This window comes from Strix aluco, chromosome Z (assembly GCF_031877795.1).
Source record: "Strix aluco isolate bStrAlu1 chromosome Z, bStrAlu1.hap1, whole genome shotgun sequence".
Taxonomy (NCBI): domain Eukaryota; kingdom Metazoa; phylum Chordata; class Aves; order Strigiformes; family Strigidae; genus Strix; species Strix aluco.
In genome coordinates, this window is record NC_133971.1 from 581,249 (window position 1) to 596,651 (window position 15,403).

Sequence of the window (15,403 nt, forward strand, 5' to 3'; positions counted from 1 at the left end):
CGTCTCCTGGGGGCACCACAAGTCCCCCTTTCTGCACAGGGCTTCCAGATTAGGGGATGCTGGCCAGCTCTTGACAGAGCTCGAAGTATGGAAAGGAAGTAAATGAACTGTTCTGATGCCTTTTAAGTTTCTCAAGTCTGCTCCAGCTCCTTCTCTGAGTTAAGCAAGGGGGAGGGTTTAAAATCACAGGATAAAAAAAGGTCAAGAGGTTACTCTGCTGATTAAGGAGGAGCAAACCCAACGTATTTTGTAAGAAATGGATTATATTGCTTATTAAATGACCCATATTTTGTTCAAGTACAGGCTATTGTAGAAAGAAGACGGCTGGGAGGTGTGAGCAGAAGGCTTTCTTTGCCGTTGTAAGGCAGCAATGAGAAGTTGGGTGATAAGAGAGTGTGTCTGGAGGTCTGTGTACCCACATGTACCCACATGCCTCGGCAGGTAAACCCACCCTGCAAGCTGCAGATGTCCAGCGCTCTCCGGGATTGCCCTAGAAGACACGTCCTCACCCCAAAGCCCCAACCTCTGCCCTCCTGCTGGCCCCTGATGGCCAGGTCCTTGTCCACCTGGCAGCACCCTGTCCCTCCCCGGCGCCCGTCCCCCTGCACGCCCCTACATCGTCCATCTCTCTTCCAGGGCAGACAAGCGTTCCCCCGGTGCCAGGCTTTACACCGCACTGTAAACAGCTCGTCTGACGTCTGAGTGGGAGGACAATCCATCATTTTTAGTGTCTTGCCTGTCCCTGGGGGTGGGGGAGGAGAGGAGAAGCATCAGCTCGAGACCCTTCCTGTACAGGCACTTTGACTGAATGGTTGATGGCCCTTAAAGAAAAGGAAAATAAATAAAGAAAGAACAGACTGAAAAGCCTCTTGTTGCCATCCTTACCCTGCAAGTGTCCTTATGAGATAAGATGCCTTCTGAAATTCATAATCCTGGTTGAGATCGAAAGAAATGTCCGAAATCAGGAGGAAGGGGTGATGACCCTCCACAGGCAGGGTGGAGGGGAGTTGCCCCTCTGCATCCCTGCAGAGCCAGCTGGATGGATCCCCGCTTGATCTGCCCATCACAGCATGGTCCTACCAACCCCTCCACACACCATTGCTGGGGAAACAGGAAAAATGTAGGATGAAACAAAATCGGAGGAAGAGAGGGACAGCGTGGTTACAGTCAGCGGTCTGTCCGATCCAATATCCTCCAGTAACGGTCACCAAAAGGACATTCCAACACTGGAACAGTTTTTTGGGCTAGCCAAAAGCCTTAGCTCTAAAACTGACTGTCTCTAGCTCAAACAAATTAAAAGATGCAACTTTACAGATCCAGTAAAAAATAATAACGATATAAAATTTTTTTGCAAATATTAAAATGTTTAATGAAAATAATTTGGTTTTGCAGGAAGACTGGTAGAATACTTTATCAATAAGGCTTAAATGAGTCTGCCATTTTGAAGTAATTTTTTTTTATTATTATTTGATATGGAGACTATGAAATCTCTTTGAAAATTTAAAACTGAAACTAAACCAAAAAGAGTAAAGTCAGGCAGGAATCTTTCTCTTTGCTTAGTTTCTCATAGGTGGAGAACTGCTTTTGCAGATCATCCTGTAGCTTCTGGGCAATCTACTTTAAAATAAAGCCAAAGTCTAACATTTCATAAGGTTTAGGATACAGAATTTTTCTGCTTTGCTGGGGAAGCAGATCCACACGTAGGGCCATTAAAAGTGCTGAAAGAGGGAAATAAACGGCTGTTTGTGAATCTCACCTGGGCTGAACTTCAACATAGCAGCGTGTTTATTCCACTTCTAATTTTCAGCAAAAAGAGTAACAGAGATCACCCAACCCAACAGCGAGGCATTGAGAAGAGCACCCTCATTGATCTGAGGAAGGATGGTGAAAATTTGGGCCAACAGACAGGTTTTCATCCTGTGTCAGGAGGCAGGTAGCTGGGTAACAAGCTCAGCACAGCCAGAGCAGGCAGAGGATGGGTCTGTGTCTGCCACTTCAGTACTCGCCAGCCCACCGCTGTGTGCATCCCCTAAACTGTATTTTCCTTTGCAAGCTCCCCAGCACAGATCTTTTCCCTGTGCTGTCGAAACTGGCAAATTTAAGTAAATGCCAATAATTCCATTTCATCCCTAAATTTCTTTTGTCATCATCATTGAACTTGGCTTACTAATGATTTCTTAGAGTTTCAGCTTGAATGGGCACCCATAGATTTTCCTTCTTTTTGGGTTAATCCTGGAGTTATCATCGGGTGTGTTTCTGTCAGCTCTTAACCGTTCCTTTCTCTTGCCTGTGGCCAAGCCGCTGCATAAATCTGAGGATGCAGAAGGGATTAGGTGGGGAAGGGAAAGGGCTTTATATCAAGGCCACATCGTTGCATGCATTATGCTGCAGCACCACAGCACTTCATCAAGTTCTAATTACGCCTGGTTGACAAATTCCTAGCCCTTTCAACTGGAGATAGAGTGTCTTTGACTGAGTCCATTAGGGCTCGTAATTTTTGATAGTTGAGTTTGCCAGTTGTCTGCTTATACTGATTTTTTTCCCCCTACTAAAACCAACTTTTATATAACTGCAAGTCTGGGTTCATTTACTTTATGTACAGGTCCCCTAAGAGGCAGAGAAGTGAATTATATTCTCCCTCTTGGTCTCGTGCAGTTACTAAATTACATTTTTAGCACCTGAAATTAACAGCTAACTGGAGGTAGGCAAGGGAGAGAGTAAAGTTAATGAATTGACTAAATATGATAGCAGAGAAAAGCAAAGAGCTGTGTTTCTTCTACCTCTTTTTCCAAATTTTACCGAAGCAAGAAATCAGCAATTACACATCAGTCCCGGGGTGTCCATGAACCCAACGAGCCCAAGCGCCCGCCATGGTCTAGGACAAGGGCTCTGGTCTGGGGAGGAGGAAGGTTACGCAGCGTGAACACACGGCTGAAGGTCAAGCCCAGACTGGTTTTACCGGCAGCACTGGCAGCTCTAGTGTCGCTCGCCAGTGGAGTTTCCCCAGCACGCAAAAAGTGCGTCTACCCAGCCTGCTGTGCACAATTAATCCAGCTTTTTTCTGGAGATGTGCAAGATGGAAGCCAAACCAATCCATGTGTCACTTCCCAGCACCTACTTCTTCAGTGTTGGTTATGTGGAGAGAGAAGTCAACAAGCTAAATTAAAAACTCCCTGTCTCAGAGTTACAAGGCCTCATGCACTTATTTTTTTTCTGGATATCCAAAGTTCTCCCCATCTTCTCACCTGTGTTTACATCATATATTGTAACTGCATTTTTAAATATACAATTCCTAGCTGTAACTTTGCATGAAAAAATACATTTAATTTTTACAGTTATAGGATTTCCTCTTGGATTGGTATCGTATGCCAAGAGTCTCTGTGTAGTACCCTGGAGTTGTGATAACAAAGACCCAAATGAAACGCCCCGTGAAAGGGACAGCAACACTATTTGAAGCGAACAGCCCCAAAACACCATGGAGCATCCTGCTGCAGGTCCAGGCTTGCTTATCAGAGGACTGGGAATCAGCTGGATATCCTGAACTGGGGCAAGTGGCTGCAGGAGACCAGCTCTTTAAAGGAAGAAATCTTGAGACAACAGAAGAAAACGTGCAAATTTAATTGCTAAAGTGACATTTTTCTGTGAAGCAGGAGAAATGATTTCTCGAGCAGCCCCTCGCCAGCTCCTCTCCGGCAGCGGAGGTGGTGATCAGCATTGTTAATGCAAACAGGCTTCCCTGTTGGAGCATGGCAAGCTGCATGGCCAGGCAAAATCTGGAATTTCTGATTTAAGAGAAACATGGGGTTTTGAAACTTGTCAGCCTCCTGACTCAGAGTGAAATCGAGTATTTCTAGAGGTGCCACGTGGAGCCATTGGCTCAGGAAAATTGGCATTCCACAACTGTGGCATTTCATGGGGGAACCAAAACTGTTTCAAATATTATTTTGTATTTCTTGATATCACTTCACAACATCTCATGAGCTTATGTGGCAAGCACGAAAATAATGGAACTAGGGGGAACCCTCTCCCCAGAAAAGAATCTCAAACTGCTGCTCTGGAATGTTTTAAAATGAAGATTCCAAAATTGAAAACATGTTTTGGAAGTTTCTCCCATGGAAATTTCTGAATTTCTCAAAATGTTCGCATATGCTAAGAGCTGTCTCTTTGGGTGAAATCAGTGTTTTCCAACAAAATGCACTGAAAAATTTGTGACCCTCTTCAACTGGCTAGCGGCCAGAGCAAGAAAACAAAATGACAATGCAGAGACAGGTTCTCATTAAAGCTAAGAGTTAATGAAAGTCTGAGCTCCTGGATGGAGAACCATCAGTCAGCAGCATGAGGAACACCCTTAAAGCAGGGGGGTCTGTGACCACTCACATCCGTGAGAAGGCTACAGACAACGGATTTCATTAAAAATATTTACTTGGGTAAAACTGGGAAACTTCTGTTGTGGGAGACATCACGAGTCTTGAGAGCAAAGACCTGACTTGTGCATTAGCAAAGCAAAGCCTTGGACACCGTCCTCCCACCCTGTCCAGGCTCTTCTGAAGCCTGAAGGAGCAGAAGATTGTCCTCATGTCCCCGTGCTTCCAGCTGAAACACACACACCTCATTCCTTAGGGGCTTTGGGGTTTTTTGTGTGTGTTTTTCCCTCTGCAGGAAGAGCAGTGCTGCTGTGGAGCCCGGCCCCATGCCAAGCCCCGTGGTGCTGATTGCTGTGCCCCATGGAGCTCATCCCTGTCCTGGGAGAAGACGTGGCTGCGTCACCCAAGACGGTTCCTGCTACACCTTCCCATGGCCGCTGGTCCCGCTCTGACCACGGCACATCCACACCCATCCCTCACGTGAGGCATTAACTTGCTTCAGATGTACCTAGGTCCCCAAATTCCCATCCACCCACATCCATTTCATTAAAAAAAACCAAAAACTGAGCACGCACAGACTGCAATCCTCAAAATGGTTTTGGCCGAGCACTCCTGGTCACCCTACGTGTGCCGAGCAGCTTTGACACACACGTTTGAACGAAATGGGAACTGACAGTGTTGAGGTGCTGAAAGCGCTCAGCTACAAAGGATTCATGCAATTATCTTTTGTCGGAATTCATCTTGTCAGCCCTGCACATCGCTAATCTCTTTAGAAACTCTGAAGATGAAAAACTGGGGGAAAAAAAAGAAAAAAACCCCACCGGTTAGAGCAGTCTCTGATCATGACAGCATTTTTTGGGGTAGGAGAAATGACAGCCAGGGAAACAGGCGGTCTCAGGAACAAACACAGGGCTGGGAAATTGGGTGCAGTAGCAGCTGTCAGTTGTCCACAGCTTCCTGGGTATGTCAGCGGGTGAAACCTCTCCAGCTGGGTGCCTGGCTTACCAAAACCAGTTCAACCACCACCAGCCGCAAGGTAGGGAAAGGGGAATTTGGTTAATTGCATGCACGCTTGTTTGCTGCCCACCCCTGGGAGGGACTCGCTGGCTCCACACGGAGGTACGGTCACAGGAAAGTTGCTGCTTGAATGACTCCAGGGCCAAACTCCCTGAAAATATCTTAAAATTTTGCTATGAGTAGATTCCCCTAAAAACTATCAAGCCGGATCCACAGAGACATTGTCAAGAGACGTGTCCTGTAATTCTGGAGGGAAATGTGTCTTCACACTTTTGCATAGTCTGATGAAGTTTCAGAGCCAGATTAATTTGGTATTTCTTGTACACAGTTGTACTTCTTTTGGAAAGAAAATTTATCTTTTGTGTTCATCGATTTTTAGCAAATTCATTCCATTTTCTATGCATTTTTTCTTCCAAGATTTCAAAACTTTTTATTTCAGCAGTTTTAATTTTTTTTTTTCAGTAGGGTGCAAAAATTTTGTTTCCTATTATATCTCTAAAAATATTGTTTAGCTGATCTAATCAAAGTATTATTTTTCACGCTGGCAATAAAATTTTCACTCTTTGAAAAAGCAGCATTCCCTTATTCAACAGCCTTTTATTACTCCTGTCCCAAGGATTCCCTGCTGCGGTGCAGGCGAAGGCAGAGACGGTGCCTTGCCGGGGATAAGTCCTGTCTCTGCAGCGGTGAGCTGGGCGCTGGGCCGAGTCCCGGATGCTCAGCCGGGCTTGGACACAGCCCCGGCTCTGTGAGAATGAAGACACTGACATCTGTTGACTGGACACAATTTCTCCAGCCCGTTAACGGAGCAATTCGTGTAGCTGAAGTGATTAAGGCATGGGAATTGAAGCACAAAGGATCGCAGCTCTTATTTGTCATCAGGAAGGGCCTTATTAGGGAACACGCGTATGTTTCTGGTGCTGAGGTTGTGCTCACAAAGCCTATTAAAAGGACATTAATGAGCTGCTTGTAACTTGGAAAGATCTCTTGCTTTTGAATATTTAGGGTTACATTTTACTGGCAACAAAATTTATTTGGGAATTGCTCAATTAGATTAAAACCTTACTGTGCAGGGCTTTAAAAAACACTTTAAAATACCTTCTGTTTCAAAACATTTGCAGAATCTGAGGTTTTGTTGACTCTCCCAACCCTTGGACAATCCCACAGTCTGTGATGGAAGAAAACATTACATTTACCTCCCACGAAGGCAGAGGCAGTTTCCAAAATCAAGAGCTGTAAAATGTCCCATAATTCAGCTTTATTCAGAAGTGGGGAAGCTGAAGGGAAGTGCTGAGCTGGAAAACAACCCCGAGCCTGCCTGCTTTTGGAGCTTTTCTGGAAAGGTTCCTCTTCCAGCCTTGCTGAGGCTGAAATTCACTGGCCAAGGTGGAATGCTTGAACATCAGGGAGAGAGATTGGCTTGTGAGAGAGAGCCTTGAGTGACAGCCAACATCTTCTGGCCTTCGAGCATCAGAGCAGAGAGTTAAAGAAAAACCTGTTGGTCCTTCATGCCATTTGGTCTGAGCTCCTGTGGGCTCAGGATCTCACCCCCAGGTCTCCAAAGTCAATGGGGATGGGCCTGGGACGTATGGTGGCCACAACTTTCTGCTGGAGGGACAAGACACCTGATCTCTCACGGGGTATGCTGCAAAGCCAGCATTTACTTAAGATTTGAGGAAGTGACACTTCAGATCCCAAAAAGAAAAGTAAGGTTAAAAAAGAAAAAGACATTTGGAGAAAAGCCAGAGTAAGAGGAATTGGGAAAAGGGGCTGCTGTGGGCTTGGGAAGTCTGATCTTGCAGGTCTTCCTCAAGTCACGTCCTCTCTGAGGTAAGGGATTGTGTATCTGCAGACGCAGAACCAATCCTTTGATCAGAAAAAATGGAAGTTCTTTGATCTGACCCTTACTTCCAAGCTGACATCCCATCATTTTGTCTGCAGGTAGTAATGAGTGTGGTATAGAAAGCTATAAGACCCTTTGTTGGAAAACAGAGATTTAAAAAAGCAGCAATGACACGACCTTATTGTAATTAGAACTGAACAGTTCTGTTTCCATCACAAAGAGCTTCACCAAATGCTTTCACTTGTCTACGGTGTTTAAACCCAGAGCTTTAATCAAAAAATAGAGAAATATGTATTTGCCTCTACCAACTCCTGCAAGACCTGACACATCTGCAGCCCTCGGAGAGTTAGTAAGTTCATCAAGGCAACCAGCTACCATCAAATTATCACCGTTTAAGTAACTTTTTAGAAGCCAAAGGTTGGTGTTGTAAAGAAAAGGAAAGATAGAGATTCATCTTACTTATCGTGACCTCCCTCAGGGTAGGTTTGAATTACACTCCAGGTGGGCCATGGAAATCTTTCATGTCTCTCGCTCCATTAGTTGGTACACTTAGTGAAGGCTGGGTAATAACCAGACATACTCTTCTCGTCATGAACAAGACATGGCTACAGGTTCGCTCTGGTAATTTTTGCAATAGCCCCTTCTCTGGGCGACCAGCATCACCCAGTTCAGTCCCCGGCGCAGCCCCGAGGTCCAGCAGCTCCTCACGGGCTCCCAGCTCACCCATCACTTCCAGCAGCATGAAATAGAGGGAGCTTCCTCTGAGAGTGCCCTTCTGTCACCTGCAAGGGCAAAGCGAGGACGTCGGTAACAGCCAGAAGTAGGAATTGATAGATCTGAGAAGGCCACTCAGGCAGCAGTTGTGGAGTCACTAACAGACATTGCTTCCTTGCTCTTGCAATAAAAGAATTAGAAAACACATTGCTTAAAGGGCATCAGCCACACTGGTGTTGCTTTTAATGTTTTGCTTAAATTTGTATGTTAGTGTTTGGTTTAAACTTGTATGTCCTATAATAACAAGGAAAAATGAAGACATCAGTTTTCACTTAGAGGTTAAGGGAGAAACTCTTCATCCTGGCAGAAAATAATATTTCAGGAACTAGAAGGCAAATCGAGAGAACCCAGTGAATTTATTTTCTTTTACAAAGCTCTGTGTACAGGCTGCAGTGTCCCAGTGACGGGGTGGAGATTAGAAACAGGTGCTGGCAGCTGCTGCTGGATGTTTGGTTTGTCGTCACGGCACAGATGGGCAGAAAGAGGGAGAAAAGCAGAAATCTGGCTGCTGGGACACTGTCCCAGGCCAGACACCAGACACGAGGCAGGTGCCCGCAGCAACAGGACCAAGGGAGCCCGTTCGGTGTCAAATTTTGTTAATGTCTTTAATGTGTGGTCCTCCCTCCTCGTCACAGAGGCTGAACAAGTTGCACCTTGCTGGGGCACTGTGTTTTTAAGCAGCTGAGGACTGGCGAGGTGAAACCCCTTCCAAGTCTGCAACGCCTCAGGCATTTGATTTATGCGTGAGCTTTTTTCTTAAAAGTCATGAAAATGCCTGGGGTAAAGGTCAGCACATGCTTGTGAAGCCTCTTCACAGGGAAGCAAAGATTACTTTTCTTAAACTTTTCATTTCAGCCTAATTGTTGTATTGCTTAAACTATATGAACTCCACAGACCAGAATGGATCTGCTCTTGCAAGAACGACCTGCTCACCGTGTGTGGGGATGGCAGCATCTGACCCTAAACCAGCGAAAAATTAAAGCAAGGATGAAGAAGATAAGTAAAGCCAAATAATTCAAGGAGAGCAATTTAAACTCATATTGGCAATAATAATGTGCACTGGTCCACATCTGATCTTCAGCTATTTCTAAATTACACAGAGATAATCAAAAAGAAAGAGGATCTGCTACACATTCATGTGCAGAACAAGACTCTGCAATTAGTAAGGCAAGGTCTGTGGTTGATCAATAGTGACCCTCCCTGGTAGCTCTGTGTGTTTTTACAGGAAAAGGTCATTTCTGCTATTCCAGCTGTGTGGGCAAGAGGACTTCCCCTAGATGAGAAAGGCTTTGTCCTGTTGGTGCTGGCCGTTTCTGGTGCAGGATTGTGCCCATGAGGATTTTTTTTGAAGTTTCCATCTTACGGGCACTGTGGTCGGCAGGATCTAGGCTTCAGGGACCAGGTCTCCTGTCAGCTGTTTCTCAGGAAAATCCCAGGATCGCAGCATGGCTGAGGTTGGCAGGGACCTCCAGAGATCATCTCGTCCAGCCCCTTGGTTCAACGCAGGGTTGTTCAGGACCCTGTCTCAGGTTTTGAGTATCTCCAGGGACAAAGGCTCCATGACCTCTCTGAGCAACCTGTTCCCAGTGTTTGACCACCCTCACAGTAAAAAGGTTTTTTCTTATGTTTAAATGCAATTTCTTTGCTTTCAGCATCTGGCCATCCTCTCTCATCTGTTCACTGGACACTACTGAGAAATGCCTGGCTCTGGCTTCTTTACTCCCCCCCATCAGATATTTCCACATGTCAACAAGATCCCCCCTGACCCCCCCTTTCCCCAGGCTGGACAGTCCCAACTCTCTCAGCATCTCCTCATGTGACTATATGCTCCAGTGCCTTCATTGTTTTGGTGGCCCTGCACTGGACTTCCTCCAGTAAGTCCATGTCTTTTATACTGGGGAGCCCAGAGCTGGACCCAGCACTCCAGATGTGTCTCACTAGTGCTGAGCAGAGGGCAGGATCATCACCTCCCTTGACCCGCTGGTGACATATCTCCTAATGCAGACCAGGGACCATCAGCCTCCTCTGCCCTGAGGGCACAGTGCTGGCTCACGTTCAACTTCTGCCCACCCGAACATCTGCAAAGTCGCTTTCTAGGCCTTTGGTCCCCAGCCTGTTCCTGGTGATCGGGGTTATTGCTCTCCAGACAGTGGGGGTCATGTTTCCTGTTGTTGAGCTTCACGAGATACCTCTCTGCCCAGTTCTCCAGCCTGTCCAGATCCCTCTAAAGGGCAGCACATCCACCTGCTCTATCATCCCCCCCACTGATTTCTGTATCACCTGTGAACTTGCTGAGGATGGACTCTGCCCCATCATCCAGACCATTGATGAAGATGTTAAATGACACTGGCCCTGGTATTGACCACTGGTCACTGGCCACCAGTTGGGATTCCTGCCAGTCATCACAACCCCCTGGGCCTAGTTGTTCAGTCAGCTCTCAGTCCACCTCACTGACCATTTATCCACTCAGTTTGTCTAACAGAGTGAATATTTCAATTGAATATTGAATTTAAAAAAATGAATATTTTGTGTGAGACAAAGTTGAAAGCCTCGCTAAAGTCAAGACAAACATCCATTTCTCTCCCCTTCACCACTGAGATAGCCTTTTCATCATAGAAGCTATCAGGTTGGTCAGGCATGACTTTCCCTTTGTAAATCGGTGCTGATTATTCCCAGTGACCTTCTTCTTCATGCATTTGGAGATGGTCTCCTGGGTTATTTCTCCATCACCTTCCCACAGATCACTGTGAAGTTGCTGAGACTGTCTTACCCAGCATCTTCCTTCTTGCCCTTCTGGAAAATAGGAGGGACATTTGCTTTCTTCCAGTCCTCAGGAATCTCTTCAAAGATAATCAGGAGGGGCATTGCAAATGACATCATCCAGCTCCCTTAGCTGTCACAGATGCATCCCAAAAGGCCCCATGGACTCATGTATGTATCTAGATTAACTATTCCCTAACCTGATCCTGCTCCTGGCCTCATCACCCACCTCGAGAGAGAGCCCTGCTGCTCTCACCTCTCCCCCTCCTTCCCTTCCCAGTTTATCCTTCCTAAAGAGCCCATACCGACCCAGTGCAGCACGCCAGTCAGGTGAGCCATCCCACCACCCCTTCCGTGGTCCCAATGACATCGTAACTCTGCAATGACACACAGACCCTTCATTCCTCCTGCTTGTGCCCCATGCAGCGTGTGTTTGTGCACAGGCATTTCAGAGAGGGACCCTCGTGTGCTGGTTTCCCAGAAAGGGTATAAGTTTGTCTGGTAGGGCCTTCCTTCTTTATGTGGCTACCCTTGTGCAGACCCTCTTCAGCCCTGTTTTGTTGATTACAAGCTCCCTCCTGTGCCTTTTCTTTGCCATTCTGGTCTACCACTTCCTCACCTGGTTTTGGTGATCCTCTCCCCACCCTGTGGATCCTAGTTTAAAGCTCTCTGTACCAGGCTGGCCAGCCTGTTGACAAAGATCCTTTTGCCATGCTTGGTCAGGTGGATCCCATCTCTTCCAAGCAAGTCTCAGTCCTCTAAGAACCTCTCATGGTCATAGACACCAAAACCCTGTTGCCAACAGCAGCAGCATAACCAATTGTTGACCTTCAAGTCCTTGTTGATCTTCAACCTGTCGACCTCCAGCCTTTGCCCCTCACTGACAGGATCAAGGAGAAGACCACCCTGGTCACCACTGACCATCAGCCCAGAGCCACGCTGTCACCCTTGATACTTTCCAGGTCATCCTGGAAGTAACTTTGGTGCCCGTTCCATGTCTGGACTGGAGCAGGTGGATGGAGGACAAGAGTTGAGCTGCCCACAGAGATGAGCTGGGGCAGGATTGCTCCCGAGGGTTTGAGGAGTAAATGCACACAGCAGCGAATACAGGGGACTTCATAACAGCCTGCTCCGCAGCATCAGACCTCCTGCACACTGCTGTGTCGATGGACTGCAGAGGACTCATTCTGCAATCCAAATAATGTCTGAAGGTTCTTAAAACTTTTTCTTCTAGTTAGAATCACAGGTAAGGGGGCTTTCTGAAAGTTTCAGGAGCCTGGATAGGGGCCATCAGCCAGAAAATGCAGTTGTTCCAGTGTCAAAGTATATTACAGAGCTGAAACATTATAAAAAAAACTTACAAAAGCCAAGAGAGATTTGAACTGAATCAATTGCATTTATGTAATTCAAAGGAGGTAAAAATGATTTGTTTTCACTTCCAGTTTCATTCACATTGTTCAGGTTTTCTTCTCTGTTAAGCCGTTTATTGCAGTATTGCAACTTTCTGATAGAATCATAGAACAGTTTGGGTTGGAAGGGACCTTTAAAGGTCGTCTAATTCAACCCCCCTGTGGTGAGCAGGGACATCTTCAACTAGATGCTATCGGACTTTTGCAGGGTTTAAAGTGGATTTTTTTTCCTGTCAAATTTGTAGCTTGTATTTCACTCTTTGGAAAGAAAAATTTTTAAAAATCACAGCAAACCAGAAATCCTCGTCCTAGTTTGCTCCACCACGCATTTCTCCAAGCTGCCAGAATCTCTGCTGGCAAACGAACACATCAGCACCAACAGGGAGTTTTTGAGCACGAGTCCATGGGTCCGTCCCAGGTTAGCAGCAGTGATGATAAACCTCGTTTACACCCCTGGGCTGAGGCTGCTCTTTTGGCTTTATGGCAACAAACATTGTAATGACTTGACTAGATCTGATGTGGCTCAGCTGTCAGCACCCACAGCAGGAGTGCAGGATAGATGCATAAATGTTTGCAGCAGAGAGGGAGCTTCGCAGTGTAAATCAGTGTGGACCTGCCCAGCTGTAAAATCCAGAGTACAATGTATTGTGGTTGCAGAAAACGCAAGGGGCTACAGTCTGTATTGAAAAAATTGAAAAAAAAAAAAAATTATCCACAAAATACCAGAGAAAGCAAATGGTTAGTAAGATGCTGGCAAAACTGCCTGAAAGCAACCCTACAGCCTCACCAGAGGTTTGACGCCATCACTATTGCTGCGAGCTCTGGGCAGCCCACCCCAGGGAACCTCACTTTTCCTCCTCAAAGACCTTAATTTTGGTGTCCACGGTGGAGGACAGGCACTGGGTGTGAGTGCAGCCCCTCCAGCCAGCACGGGGGCTGGCAGGCGGCCGAAGGGACCAGGCAGCAGCGGTGCAGCCCCAACCTCTGAGCTCGGATAGAGTTTGAAGCCGAAGCTTTCAAACCCACAGCGGGAAGCCTTGCCACTACATGAGGGTAATAAACCGGTGTGAACACGCGCAGCCTCCGACACGGCCATGTGCACCGGCCGCGTCCGCAGCGAGCCCTCTGCTCCGCGTACCGGTTCCGTCACATTAACTCATCCTTGTGTAACCATGGCAACGCGTGTGAAAAACATGACGGTGGGTCCGGATCCAGCGCCCGCAGACCCCGGCACTGCCGAGTTTGGCCGTGGCGAGCGTGCCACCCGGGGAGCGAAGCGCTAATAAGGCCCCTTAATTTTGTTCGTTGGGAACAGCTCTGCCCGCAGACTGTCAGTTTGAGAGGTCTTGAAGAAAATTCCCAGAACCAAGGGGGAAAAAAAGGAAAAAATAAGCTAATATCTTCAGCCAAATAGCAAGACTTTGGGTGAGCATCACACTGCTTCGTTGTCTGCAAGGAGGGGGCACTGATGCTGTGTGGCTGCCAGGTTTGCAGCTTGTAAGCAGCCAACACTCGCTTTTGTGGCCAGCAAAACCCCCCTCCCAGGGCAGGGACCCACGGCCACAGCTCTCCAGCAGCACCTGTCCCCTCCAGAGCCCGAGTGCGTGGGAGATTCCACGGGGCTACAGAAGAGGCTCTCCAGGGAGCCGGCGGCAGAGTACAGAGAATGATCTGTCAGGAGGCACGACTTAAAATTAGAAAGGCAACACTGGTGGTAGCAAGAGTGTGGGAAGGGGGGAGGGAAAGGAAGGAAAGCACGAAATCCATCAAACCCATATTTGTCTCATTAAAAGTATTTTTAATTTATAATGTCCTGGAATGTAGCTGTCACCCAGCTGTGCAGCCATCACCATGTTGCCTCTCACTTTTTTTTTTTCTCCCAGCTCCTCTCTCCCACTTCACTGGGACTGCCATCAATTTCTTCCCATCAGCAGCAGTTACAGTAAATGGATTCATTTGTGGGCAATGGGAGCTGAGAGACAAAGGTGACAATATAATTAAGGTTTTTAATTCTATGCCTGAACAGTTAAGTCCAGAACTCATGATAATTAACTGGCTGCAATGAAAGATCTTTAGTCGTTATTTTCCCTTTGTTTCATGTAATTGTTCACTTTGGCCAGCTACATTTGTCCTTTAATCTGAATCCTTGCTCGACGATGCTCTGCCTTTCCATCTATTCCCTGGGACTGCAGGAATCGTGTCAGTAGTGCAGGACCGGTGAACACCGACACTGGAGAGCACCCCTGGCCACAGGCCACGGCCTCTGCCTCTTGCACATGCGCAGGGGAGGGAGCACTGCCAGGCAGACACATCGCCGGAGGAGCTGAGAAGTGAGCGAATGGAGAAACAGCTCAGAAGGGAAAAGGGAAGGCTCCTCAGATCACAGCACCCAAAATACACCAAGCAGGCGCTGCTTTCAAGGTGTGGACCTGCACATGCCTGGGATGTGGCCCTCAGCTGCTGTTGATGCTCACAGAGAAATGGTTATCACAAAGTGTCAGAAAAGCATCTCACATTCTTTTTCCTTTAAAAAAGGAACAGAAGTGGTCCTTGCCTGGGTTGCCTGCTGACTGTCTTTATGCTTCTGCATGCCATAACCTACATGACACCTGTGGCTGAGCCACTGCACTGGGTAAACAGAGCAGCCCCATCAGTGGTGATGCCACCAGAAGGCTATCCTTCCAGGCAAGGGGGCCCAAACCTCTCCAAGAACACCTCCATCGGAAGGAAGAAGGAGGAAATGCCAAAAGATTGGGTTTTAATAGTGGGTAATGAAGACACCTCAAGGCCCGCCTCCTCCCTGGTTACACCACCGAGCCCGAGCAGTGCAGAAAACCTTCATGCTTGTCTTTGACCTTGCACAACAGACCACGACAGCTGCCAGCACACCTGCTCAACCTTCATCCAGCATAAATCACCCCACAGGCCCACAGCACAGTCCTCCCAAAAGCACAGGCGTACTCTTTGACACCATCACATCTGGTCTTGGGTTTTCAGCGTGTGGGAGCTGGTCTTGTAGCACACCTTACCTTTTCCCCCCAGTCTAGTGCCAAGCACGTGCCTTCCGTCAAGACTTCCAGAAAAGGTTCCTGTGGGCTTTAGAGTTCTAGGTTTATTGACTCAGTAAGTATTAGTCAAAATAGCTCACCATTTTTAGAGGTTTCATGGTGACTTTTCTGTGATCCAAAGATCCAAAGAGCCATAAATTCAGTGAGTGTAAGCAAGACACCCTTCTA